Genomic DNA, 13,396 nt, shown 5'->3' on the forward strand with positions numbered 1-13,396 from the left:
CAAATTGCCAACATCTGCTGGATCATCAAAAAAGCAAGAGAGTTCCAGAAAAACATCTATTTCTGCTTTATTGACTATGCCAAAGCCTTTGACTGTGTGGATCACAATAAACTGTGGAAAATTCTGAAAGAGATGGGCATACCAGACCACCTGACCTGCCTCTTGAGAAACCTGTATGCAGGTCAGGAAGCAACAGTTAGAACTGGACATGGAACAACAGACTGGTTCCAAATAAGAAAAGGAGTACGTAAAGGCTGTATATTCTCACCCTGCTTATTTATTTAACTTATATGCCTGGCACTATAGATGCTAAATAACTGTTAGCTGTTACTCTGTATATAATAAACTCCCCTTGGGAGCTTACGCTAGGTCAAAATGGCCAGCAACTAAAGTAGTTTAGGACATCACCATTTCTCCAAACAATGTAACTTGAATATCAGAGTCATCTGCCTTCCCTTTTTCTTTCATTTTCCAAATCCAATCAGTTACTCAGTCCTACCGATTCTAGCATTGTTTAAGTGGTTTAGGACATCACCATCTTCCAAACAATCCAATTTGAATATCAAAGCCCTCTCCCTTCTCTTTTTCTTTGACTTTCCGAATCTAATCAGTTACTGAGTCCTACAGTTTCTAGCACTGTGATGCTTGGCTACTGCCCTCCAGACTCCTGCATTTCATCACAAGGCTCATTAGATCACAGACATGTCTGTCTTTCACACTGCTTCCGGGGCAGGTAACTGTAGGCACAGAACAGCACTGTCGAATGGGGCTTACGCGCTGTTGCTGAGTAACAAGTGATAGTTATAAGTAGGGAATATGCTGTCCTGTTCCCCACAGTCTCTACATAGAGAATAGTATCCAAGCTTACTAATCTAGAACCTGAAACCCTTCACGATCTGCCCCCTACACAGCATTCAGTTCTCATTTTCCAATGTATGCTTGACATTACGTACACTCTACTTTCCCTAGACTGATTATTAACTTTCCTTAAAGTCATGTAGCTCTTCCATATCTTGATAACTTGTTCCCTCTGGAATCTTTTCTGCCTGGGATAATCCTATTTATTCCTTAAGTCAGAATCACAAACTTTATGCTCCAAGAAGCCTTTCAGAATGTCCCAGGCTGACTGATGATGCTTCTGCTGTGCCCACACCTCTCATACACCCTCACCATGTCTGTTCTTAATTCTCTTGGTACAGGGGTTATTTCCATATACCTCTCCCACTGCTAAGCTATACTGTAAGCTTAATGAGGCAACTGAGCCATCTCCTGGAAGCCTTTCCTGACCCCTCTTTCTTGGTTTTCTACCCTCATCCACTGTCCCACAGTACTCTGTGAATACTTATAGCACACACTTTTTGTGTGCTGGACAACATCTGTTCACATGTTCACTTCTCTAAACTGTAAGCTCCCTGAGGGCAGGGAATATTTTTTTCACCTTTGTAAACCTATGCATGGCACATACTTACCTCTGTTTGCTGATTTAACTAAACTTGAGGGGAGAGATTGATGCTTTTGAACTGTGGTGTTGGAGAAGACTCTTGAGAGGCCCCTGGACTACAAGGAGATCCAACCAGTCCAACCTAAAGGAAATCAGTCCTGAATATGCATTGGAAGGACTGATGCTGAAGCTGAAGCTCCAATACTTTGGCTACCTGAAGCAAAGAACTGACTCATTTGAAAAGACTCTGATGCTGGGAAAGATTAAAGGCAGGAGGAGAAGGGGACGACAGAGGATGAGATGGCTGGAGGGCATCACCGACTCGATGCACATGGGTTTGGGTGGACTCCAGGAGTTGATGATGGACAGGCAGGCCTGGTGTGCTGCAGTCCATGGGGTCGTAAAGAGTCTGACACGACTGAGTGATTGAACTGAACTGAGGGGAGAGAGCCTCTCTAGACGAACTTGGCTGCTCCTTATTCAGCTACTATGACCATTTGTAGAGTCCTTAGAGCAACAGGTCCCAAAGTCTCCCAGTAAGCAGGATCAGTGCCACCTTACACAGGACTTAATAGATATGTAAATTTTCAAACCTCCCTCCAGACTGATTGAAACAGAAGTTCTGCTGTGCAGAAAGGCACAGCAATTAAGGTTTTAAAAGTCCTCTGGGTGTCTCTGATGCCCACTGGAGTGTGAGATCTACTGCTATCATGTTTACAACCGCCACAAACATTAATTCCATACCTGACTTTGCCTGAGTCTAGCCCCCATATCCGTTTAAACTAACTTACCCAGGAGGGCAGGGTACAGAAAGCAAGTGTCAGGGGATGTTTTTATCCAGGTACTGTTTTCCAGAAGGTAATTTATATCATCCTCAATCCTAAGAGGGGGGAGTCAAAGTAGAATCCCCAAGGACACTTTTGGTCAAAGGCTAGAAAAATCAAATATTGAATTAAAAAGAATTAGATGGATGCAAAATCAGAAGACTCAGAAGCAAGCATAGGGGCAAAAGGTGGGAGTGAGTAAAGTCAGTTATCTAGAACCTACATAACTCACAGGGAAAATGTTTTTTAACATGACCCTGGTTAATCACAATTGGTTGTGGATAGATCCACCATCAGGTCTGCAATCTTTGTATAGTTATGATGATTTTCCCTTATTCTTTATAGATAAGCAAACTGAGGTTCAGAGTGAATGCTAGAGGAAGTACCAAAATGACTGAGACAGGTGCTCAGCAGACCTGCAGGCCAAGCCTCACTATGAGACCCAGGCTACTTCCATTCTGCCCTGTAGCTTCATTTGCCAATAAATAAATACAGACTCAAACTGAATGACCTGCAGAAAAAAACAGCGTCCTCATCATTAGAAAGAGCTGTTGTCTTGGAAGACTCCTCTGTGGGCAGTCTGCATTATGTCCCTCGGCATCGGGTTGCTTACCTATTATCCTATTGTTTTCTTTTCTTTTTTTTTTTTTAATGCATTTGTGGCCTCATTTTCTTGACTTGCTACACGCTAAGAGTAATGCTACCCATCTGAACGTCAAATGTCATAAAAATTCTTTCAGTTAGGAAGTGGCCTTTATTGCAGATAACATCAACATAATCACTCAACAAATATTTATTGTGTGATAACTCTGCAGCTTCCCAGGTGGTGCTAGTGGTAAAGAACTCCCCACCAGTGCAGAGATGCAAGAGCCATGGGTTCGATCCCTGGGTCAGGAAGATCCCCTGGAGGAGGGAATGGCAACCCACTCCTATATTCTAGCCTGGAGAATTTCTTGGACAGAGGAGCCTGGCAGGCTACAGTCCATAGGGTCTCAAAGAGTCAGACACGACTGAAGCAACTTAGCACAAATGAATTAACGCACAGTTATGTGGTAGAGTCTAAAATTACAGTGATAAGTTGATAGGCACACACAACAAACAAATTTTGATAGTGTTGAAGAATGAAAGTTAAGAGGATGGTAGAGGTCATGTGGTTGCTTTATTTCTCCATTCTACCCTAAATGCTTTATCATGAGGCAATAATGGAAATAACTATAATCCCATTTCCATACCACTTCCCTGGTGACTCAGACGGTAAAGTGTCTGTCTATAATGCAGGAGACATGGATTCAATCCCTGGGTTGGGAAGATCTCCTGGAGAAGGAAATGGCAATCCACTCCAGTACTATTGCCTGGAAAATCCCATGGACAGAGGGGCCTGGTAGGCTACAGTCCATGGGGTCGGAAAGAGTCGGACACAACTGAGCGACTTCACTTTCACTTTAAGGTTTGAGGAGCCCAAAATGAGAAAAATTCAAACCCACCGGCTCTAAGGGAAGTCATCTACGGGCTCTGGGGAAGGGTTGTCTGCTAGAAAGAGGGCGCTCCAGGAAGACATATTCCCTTTCTTCTTCCAGGCACTGGTGTATCTACACGTGGCACTGCTGAAGTCATCTTACTATTAATACTTACCCAAGGAGAAAATTCTCAGGGAGGAAGATGGCACCTCAGAGAAGCTCACAGTCCTCTGAATGTCTTGTTGGGTCAGATTGTGCATTTCCTTCTGGTGTAAGCCATGTGGAGCTGACACTTGTCAGTATTTGCCTTTGGCAGTATCCTAATGGGCCAAGGGATAGAGAGCTATGGCAGGGGTGGTGGTGATGGTTTAGTTGCTCAGTCATGTCCAACTCTTGTGACCTCAGGGACTATAGTCTGCCAGGCTCCTCTGTCCATGGGATTCTCCAGGCAAGAGTATTGGAGTGGGTTGCCATTTCCTTAGTGAGGATATTATATGGAAAGATGTTTAAGGATCTCATTGGCCTGATTTGTGTCCTACAGCTAGTCCTCAAGCCTTGACTGCTCTGGGAATGGGATTACAGTCATTTCTACTGTTGCCTTGATACTAAGCATGTAGGGTAAAATGAGGTTGAGCTCAGATCAACAAAAAAGCCAGTTGTGAGAGGTAAAATGTGAGGAAGGCTGAGACCTGTGTTGATATTTCTCATATGCTAAATTTAGTAATACCTAAACTGTGATATTGGAGAAGACTCTTGAGAGTCCCTTGGACTGCAAGGAGATCCAACCAGTCCATCCTAAAGGAGATCAGTCCTGGGTGTTCATTGGAAGGACTGATGCTGAAGCTGAAACTCCAATACTTTGGCCACCTGATGAGAAGAGCTGACTCATTTGAAAAGACTCTGATGCTGGGAAAGATTGAAGGCGGGAGGAGAAGGGGACGACAGAGGATGAGATGGTTGGATGGCATCACTGACTCAATGGATATGAGTTTGGGTGGACTCCGGGAGTTGGTGATGGACAGGGAGGCCTGGCGTGCTGCTGTTCATGGGGTTGCAAGGTGTTGGACATGACTGAGAGACTGAATTGAACTGAAACTGACAATCTGTGCTTGTTGGGCAACACATATAGTAAACTGACAATCATTTGCAGAGAATAAAACAGTGCCTAATGCTTGCCTTTCTTCTGCTGGCTTCTATATGCTCAATGGTAGGCTGTAAAACTTTCAGATATTAGATGGGTAGATGTCATCTCTCAAATAATATGCCTTTTATTATTTGTTTAGTTAATTGGAATAAAATTGCTTTACAGTGTTGTGTTAGTTTCTGCAGTACAGCGAAGTGAACCAGCCATATATGTATACATATACCCCTTCCCTTGGAGCCCCCCTTCCACGTGGCCATAGAGCACCAAGCTGAGCTCCCCGTGCTCTGCTGCACCTTCCAACTTCTGTCTATTTCACGCATGGTAGTGTGTATATGTCAATCCCAATCTCCAATTCATCTCCCTACCCATGTCCATGACATGTTGCTGAAAGGCTCCAAACTGTGAGACCTGATATTTTTTAAACCCTGAAACAAATTACAAAAGGAAGCTGCAAAGAGATGAACACCAGACAGTTGAAACCATGTTATTTTCTACTGCATATAAAGACAAGGCTTTGTGCATATTATCATCTTCAGGTCAAATGTTCGTTCTCTAGAAAGAAACCGTAACTCAGACATGTAGAACAAAACAGTGATTTGAAGTGAAAATGCTTCCCACAAGGCATTAAGTATGTCATGTTTGAATGATTGTCCTTGTCCATTTTCAAAAGTATGGGTCTCATTCCATTACTTAAGGTCAACAGACAGTTGGCAAACTGTCCTTGTTACATCTTGGAGAGAAACTATTTTCTTTCTCTATACTTTAAATTGTGTCATGTAAATATTGTTCCTGAAATTTCAATTTTCACCCAGTCCTAGGAGGAAGATGGCATTATTATTTCCATTTTGTAGTTGATGAAACTGAGTATTAGGGAGATAAAGTAACTGGCCCAAGATTCCAGTTTCAGTAACCAACACACGATACTATTGAGTTGGCCAAAACATTCTTTGGGTTTTTCTGTCTGTAAAATATTATGGAAAAACCCAAGCAAAGTTTTTGGCCAAGCCCAAACTAAGTGAAGGGCTTCCCGGGTGGCTCAGTGGTAAAGAATCTGCCTGCCAATGCAGGAGACACGGGTTCAGTCCACGGATTGGGAAGAATCCCTGGAGAAGGAAATGACAACCTGTTCAAATATTCTTGCCTGGGAAATCCCACAGACAGAGGAGCCTGGTGGGCTACAGTCCATGGTGTCACAAGAGTCTGACATGACTTAGCAACTAAACAACGTGAACAATACTAATCGGAAGAGCAGGGATTAGAATGTAGATGTGTCTGACTCCAAAGTATGTCTCACAGAAGTCCATCTTTGATATCTATAGTCTACTTACATTTCATATCCGGGTTCCATACTTAGAGGCCACATAATTAATACCTAAATTGGGATACTTTTGAGGGTGAAAGCGGATGCTGTCAAAGATTATGCTGAGTCAGCAGGCATAAACTGGGACTGTCCCGAGGAAAATCAGGCTGTGTCATCCTAGTTATGTGTCTACTGGAGGCAAGAGCATAGACTCAGGAGTGAAACAATCTCAGGATTCAGTTCATTTTAAAAACCTTGATTTCCTCATGACTAAAGTGATTATGAGAAGGCAATGGCACCCCACTCCAGTACTCCTGCCTGGAAAATCCCATGGATGGAGGAGCCTGGTGGGCTGCAGTCCATGGGGTGGCTAAGAGTTGAACATGACTGGGCGACTTCACTTTCACTTTTCACTTTCATGCATTGGAGAAGGAAATGGCAACCCACTCCAGTGTTCTTGCCTGGAGAATCCTAGGGACAGGGGAACCTGGTGGGTTGCAGTCTATGGGGTTGCACACAGTCGGACATGACTGAAGCAACTTAGCAGCAGCAAAGTGATTATAATCAAACTCTTAAATGAGATATTTGTAGATCACCCAGCATGATAAAAGGCTTCCCTGGTGGCTCAGTGGTAAAGAATCCCCCTGCCAATGCAGAAGATGCATGTTCCATCCTTGGGTCGGGAAGATCCCCTGAAGAAGGCAATGGCAACCCACTGCAGTATTCTCGCCTGGGAAATCCCATGGACAGAGGAGCCTGGCGGGCTACACTCTATGGGGTCACAGGGAGTCAGACCTGAGTTGTTGATTAAACAACAGCAGCAGCATCATAAAAACCCAGCATTATAACTAGTGCTCAAGGAAGCTAAGACTTTTTCTACTTTCCTCCTTTCCCATCATGTATTTTTTCCTCACTCATACATTTGCATAAGTATCCATATCACTATTTAAATACCCTGAGGATGTGAGGTACAAAATCAGATTTGCCACTCACAGTATAGGCAGGAAACTTCATTGGCACACAGTATATATTTTATGATTTGGTTATTGGGGAAATAGATGGCATGTAAAGTTTGACAATAACTATTTTTGAAAAATGATTTATGTCTAGGCTTTCTTGTATACAAATAAGTTCCTTTCTATTTCTTTTTCTATACATTTCTGGTCATTCATATGGGTCACTCCTCTACCTTGTTACCTCATTAGTGTCAATGGTATTCCATCAATTTCATCACAGTGCCATGTCAGTAAAATAATAAAATAAAAGGAGAATAATACTCAGCAATCCTTGCTGCTGCTGCTGCTTAGTTGCTTCAGTCATGTCTGATTCTTTGCAACTCTATGGGCTGTAGCCAGCCAGGCTCCTCTGTCCATGGAATTCTCCAGGCAAGAATACTGGAGTAGGTAGCCATTCCCTCCTCCTTGGGGTCTTCCTAATGCAGGGATCGAACCCAGGTCTCCTGCATTGCAGGAGATTCTTTACCACTGTGCCACCAGGGAAGCCCCCAGTGTTCCTTTAACCACCTCAAATGTTCCTTCATATGGACTTCCAATAGACTGCATCAGAATCACCTGGATTGGATAAAAAATATGTTTTTTGAGTTCCATCCCTAGAGATTCTGATTCCATATTTTTTGGAGTTAGTACATGTGGACTTGGCTTCTTTTTTCTTTCTCTTTCTTTATTTCTCTCTTTCTTAAGCCCACCAGCTAATTCTGACTAACAGAGTTGCAAGTTGCTTTTTCAGAACCTTCTTATAGCTCTTCTAAATCAGCCATCCCAGTAACCCATCAACAAAGAATTATGTATAATGCATATGGTGGGCACAAGTTGTAGAGAGAGGATAAAGCTATGAATAAGACAGATGCTGATTTCATGGCAACCAAGCACAGAGGTTTCTTTAAACACCATAATTTTGAGAGAGCTCTAATGCTAGGGATAGAAATACTAGTTGTAGGATAGACACTTGCTATTCATAAGGGACGAATTCAGAGATTTTCACAAATTTCCAAAGCCTTGAAGAGAGAACAGCAAAGCTACAGGGAGGAAGGCTCATTCATTAGCTAAAAAACAGAGACCTACAAGTGTGCCAGGGAATAGTTGAAATCAAGAGTCAAATCTGTGGATAAAAGTTTCCATTACACTCACAACAAAATGAAAGGGTTTGTCATTGCATCATTTCTCTAGTATCTGCTCTCTGGGTACCATGCAACCTCATTCAAGACACGAATATCTCTACAATTGCAATGTCCCCATTAGTTTCGGTAATAAATTGATTACGATTTGTATCACTGTACTAGATGATCTTTGAGGATGACAACTGACAAGCTTCCTGTTCACCATCAGATACACAGGGTCTACCTTCATACCTCACGCCTAGTAGACAATCAAAACCATTTGCTGAAGGATGAGTGAATGAACTCGTAAGACTCTTGCCCTAGCCATCATCCTAAAACATTCACTTTATCGAGGATTTCAGAGCACTTCCATTAGTTCCCTTGGGAAACTTCATGCTTCTTATGATAAATCTAGCATTACCAAATCATTTCTGGAAATCTACTGAGCCTGCTGTGCATTTCATTAGATAAATATCTTCAGCGAAAGCAAATATTTATAATTTAAGAGTGGTTTTTATTTAAAGAAAGAGTCAAAGGTCATGCCTGATAAAATATTTGAAAAAATAAAAATATTTACATAGACAGTTTGGTCTGAATTCTTGGGTAAATAGTCAGTCATTGCCAAAATTCTTGCTCGAGATGCTATGTACTTTATTTCCCTACCCTCAATGGGACTTGTTTAATTATCTTTTGGTTAACATTAAGATTTATCATTTAAATATGTTTGCTTGATATGTTAGAAATGATTATTTATCATTGTAATGTATAATTCTTTCATTTCTCAGAAAACTCAAATCTTTCCTATTTGTCATTTGTATTTCTTTTAATTTTTTAAAATAATCAAATATGTTGATTTTTTCCCTCTTTGTGATCTTTTCCTTGCTTCTAAGCTAAAAGTCCTGTTTTTAATCTCAAGCTTAAATAACCACTTTTTTCTTTTTTAGAACTTCAACTACTTAATTAATTACATTTACATTTAACACTTCAATTGTATTTAAATATAACATGGTGTTTGGTGTTTCATAATTCTCTAGTTTCAGTTTTCACTTGCTGTATTTTTATGTGGCAGGTATATGTTTGTGTTGTATGGGCATTTCTTCTTTATTTAACCTTGTAATATGAAGCTGCTGGTTGGGAAAAAGAGCCTTTCTCTTTCATTTCTTTCCTGTGGCAGGAGAGCTATTTATTTCTATTATCCTTTATCCTGTTTGCAATGGGTCTGAAGGTTCTAATACTGCTTCCACAGCGGGAGAGTGACTTTGAAAGGAAAGCCAAGGACGAGAACACGTTGGGCTTGTTTGAATCTTATGTCTGAGTGCTCATCAAAAATGAAGAGATCACTTTCTCCTGTGGAGCTGCTTGAGTTGGAGAAAAGATTGGCTGTAGATTGGCAAGTGCTCCCTGCTAAACTGTAGGGAATATTTTTGGTTTTGGTTTTGGTTTACAGAGATGACCAAAAAAAAAAAAAAAGATAATTTAATCACCTAATTTTTAGATTCAGAGAAACCCAAGCTTAAAGAACAAACATGATAATATATCTGATAATACCTAGCACAGTGCCTGGCATATAAAAAGCATCAGTGGATAACTAGTTTGCTTCTTCTATACCAAACGTAAAAGCAAAATTTTCTTTTTTGGAGAGCCTGTAGCATATATTCAAGAACATTGGTCTTAGAATCATACTGCCAGGTGAATAATTTCTGCTCAATACTCCCAGCTGTATAATATCAGATAAATTATATAACCTCTCTGTACTTGGGTTCCTAAATCTAAAATGAGAATCCAGTTCTGTACCACTTAGGATTATGTTTGGCAACATGAAAATAAAATCCAAAATTATAGTGGTTTATTTCTTTCTTTTGTAAAACAATTACAGAAGGAGACCATCCAGGGAATGTATAGTGTCTTCTAGCATCAGGAACTCAGGTTATTTCTACGTTGCCTCCTTGGCATGTGGCTTCCATCCTTAAAGTCCTTTTAGAGTCCAAGACAGCCGCTAGAGTTCCAGTCATTTTATGTACACTCTAGGTATCAAGAACCTAACATCAAAGTGGGGCTCTTTTTCTAAGTACAAAGGAAAGAACAGTTAAGGTGTGGAAATCTGGCGGTATCTGCCACGTAATAACTCTTTTGCAGGGTTAGTGGGATAATTGAACAGGATAACGTATGTCAGATGCCAAGCACAATGCCTGCGACTAGGAGTTGAGCATACAAGTGGTCCTGTGAGTGACCAGTATTACAGAGCAAACTGGCCAAATTCAAGACCTGTATCTAAGTTTCCAGATCTTCCCTATTGATCATTTCTCATGTATTAATTATATATTAATGGGTAAAAGGTGTTAGGGTACCTAGGGGTTTCCACCAGCTACTAATATATGGGTTTTGAATTAGATGAAGCTCTCCCAGGTCCTCTCAAAGCCTGGAGATTTTCAGGTTCAGAAACCTGATTTTGTTAACATAATGATAACAGATGTGTCTCTTAAAACAGACTCATAGCAAACAAGCCCACATAAGCTAATGTATAGTTACTGTGTGCTCAATTGCTCAGTTGTGTCTGACTCTTTGCTGCCCCATGGACTGTAGCCTGCCAGGCTTCTCTGTCCATTGGATTTTATAGGCAAGAATACTGGAGTGGGTTGCCACTTCCTACTCCAGGGGATTGAACCCGCATCTCTTGCATCTCCTGCATTGGCAGGTGGATTCTTTACCACTAGCATCACCTGGGAAGCCATATAGTTACTAGGATGTCAATTTATTAATGTATCCTGAGAAATATAACTTTCAAAGGAAAGAATATTGTAATATTTGGCCCACATATTCATTCCCTGTGGTGACCTAAGCCCAAACGAAAACTTTTCCCCACCCTGTACTCTTGCCTGGAGGATCCCATGGACGGAGGAGCCTGGTAGCCTGCAGTCCATGGGGTCACTAAGAGTCGGACACAACTGAACGACTTCACTTTTCACTTCCATGCACTGGAGAAGGAAATGGCAACCCACTCCAGTGTTCTTGCCTGGAGAATCCCAGGGACAGGGGTAACCCCAGTGGGCTGCCGTCCATGGGGTCACACAGAGTCGGACATGACTGAAGCGACTTAGCAGCAAGACATGTCTAAATAAATAAATTAATTTAAAAAATGAAATGAGCTTAAACTGGAAAATTGCATCATCCACCTAGATCACTTCTCTCTTGTGCCATGCTGGCATTTATAGTCCTCTTTTTTCCTCCTTAAAAATCTATTAAAATTCACCCGTTTTTGCCAAACTTTGCTGATCATTTGATGCTGAATTTTATACCTAGGTCCTGGCTCAGGTCCTTAATCTTAATCTTAATTTTTACTTAATCTGAACTTCTAGGGACTTCTAGAGAAGTAGCTCAGGTGTCCAGGTATTCAAAATTTATCCCAGATGATCCTGCGGGAAGACTCTCCCTGATCTGCTTTGAGGAAATGCTGGACTGGTCTACTGTTTTCAACACCCTAATAGAGTCAATGCACTGAAATGAGACTGGAGGGGGCAGGGCTGGGGTGAGGGCTTGGTGGAGAGGGAGGGACAACAAACCTCTCTCTGAAAAGGTATTTTACCCTGCAGGAAAGTGTGGTCTTTCTCATCACACTTTTTTTGGGGGGGAGGGGTGCAGATAGGTAAGAAGTAGATTTATTGAGAGAGAAACACACTCCACACTCTGTGGAGTATGGGCCATTTCAGAAGTCTCATCATCCTTGAATCCCCACTATGAAATTCTGAAGGATCTTTTCCCTACTTGCCTTGAGAACTAATGTTACAATGAACCAATGTTACTAATTTTGTCTTGGAGGAAAAGACCATCTGTCAATACTTGGCAGACTTACTCAGTAGTTTTAGAAGAGGAAAACTGAGAAGGAGAAATTTGGGGGTGGAGGCTGGGCAAGGGAAGGAATAACCACTCTTGACTGGATAGGTTAGGTCAGGAGCCAGGAAGGCAGTGTTATACAAGGTCAGCCATGGCTGGGGGGTGGGATTTTGACGAGTGACAGATGAAAGACAGCGGTACTTAGACACAGAGCCCTAACACTCTAGCGTGGTCTCTTTGGAGCTTAGACCAGAGGTCAGCTATGTTCTCTCCCTTGACTGGATTGTAAGGTGATTTCTCTGAGCTTCACAGGTATTCCATGTGGGTGCACGATGTTGCCTGTGTTGAAAGGTTGGTTTCTAGAACTTTGAGAGCATGGTCTAAAGCCACATCTTGTGATCTAACACAGAAATAATAACAGATAGGTCCCCTGGTCTGTAGCCTTCCAAGCTCCTCTGTGCATGGACTTCTCCAGGCAACAATATGGATGGGGGTGGCCATTCCCTTCTCCAGGGGATCTTTCCTAACCTAGGGATTGAACCTGGGTCTCCTGAGTTGCAGACAAATTCTTTAACGTCTGAGCCACCAGGGAAGCCAAACAGATAGGAAAGTGGCTTGAAATCTGTCCAAACTCCGTGGGAGGTTAAAGTTGGAAGTGAATGGTTTCACTGCCTCTTAGTTAGTCTTCTGAGACTGCAAGTTGTTTTGACATATATGTTGTGATTTATTAGAAGGACAGCCTTAAAGGAATAAAAAGACTATGAAGGCTATTGTAAGTATTTTAGCTTCTATTTTCAGTAAAATCAGGAGTCCCAGAAGGTTTTGAGTAGAAGAGTGTCATACTTATTTTGAAAGAAATTGGTTTGGCTATTGTGCTGAAAAAATTGTGGGGGAGCTGGGTGGGGAAGGAGGCGGGAGATAGGCAAAGGTGAAAGCAGCAATGTGTTGAAGGCTCTTCCTGAAACTCTGACAAGAGATAGTGAGCTTTTGAACAGGGTGGAAGTAGATTGGTTTCCCTGGAGGCTCAGATGGTAAAGAATCTGCCTGCAATACTGGACACCTGGGTTCGATCCCTGGGTCAGGAAAATCCCCTGGAGAAGGGAATGGCAACCCACTCCTGTATTCTTGCCTAGAATCCCATGGACAGAGGAGCCTGGTGGGCCACAGCGTACAGGCCACCAAGAGTCAGGCATGACTGAGTGACTGATACACACATGTACAGACTGGTGTCAAGTGTTCTGATTCTGTATGTATTTTGAATGTAGATCAAATGACTGCTCTGA

This window comes from Bubalus kerabau, chromosome 5, assembly GCF_029407905.1.
Source record: "Bubalus kerabau isolate K-KA32 ecotype Philippines breed swamp buffalo chromosome 5, PCC_UOA_SB_1v2, whole genome shotgun sequence".
Lineage (NCBI taxonomy): Eukaryota > Metazoa > Chordata > Mammalia > Artiodactyla > Bovidae > Bubalus > Bubalus kerabau.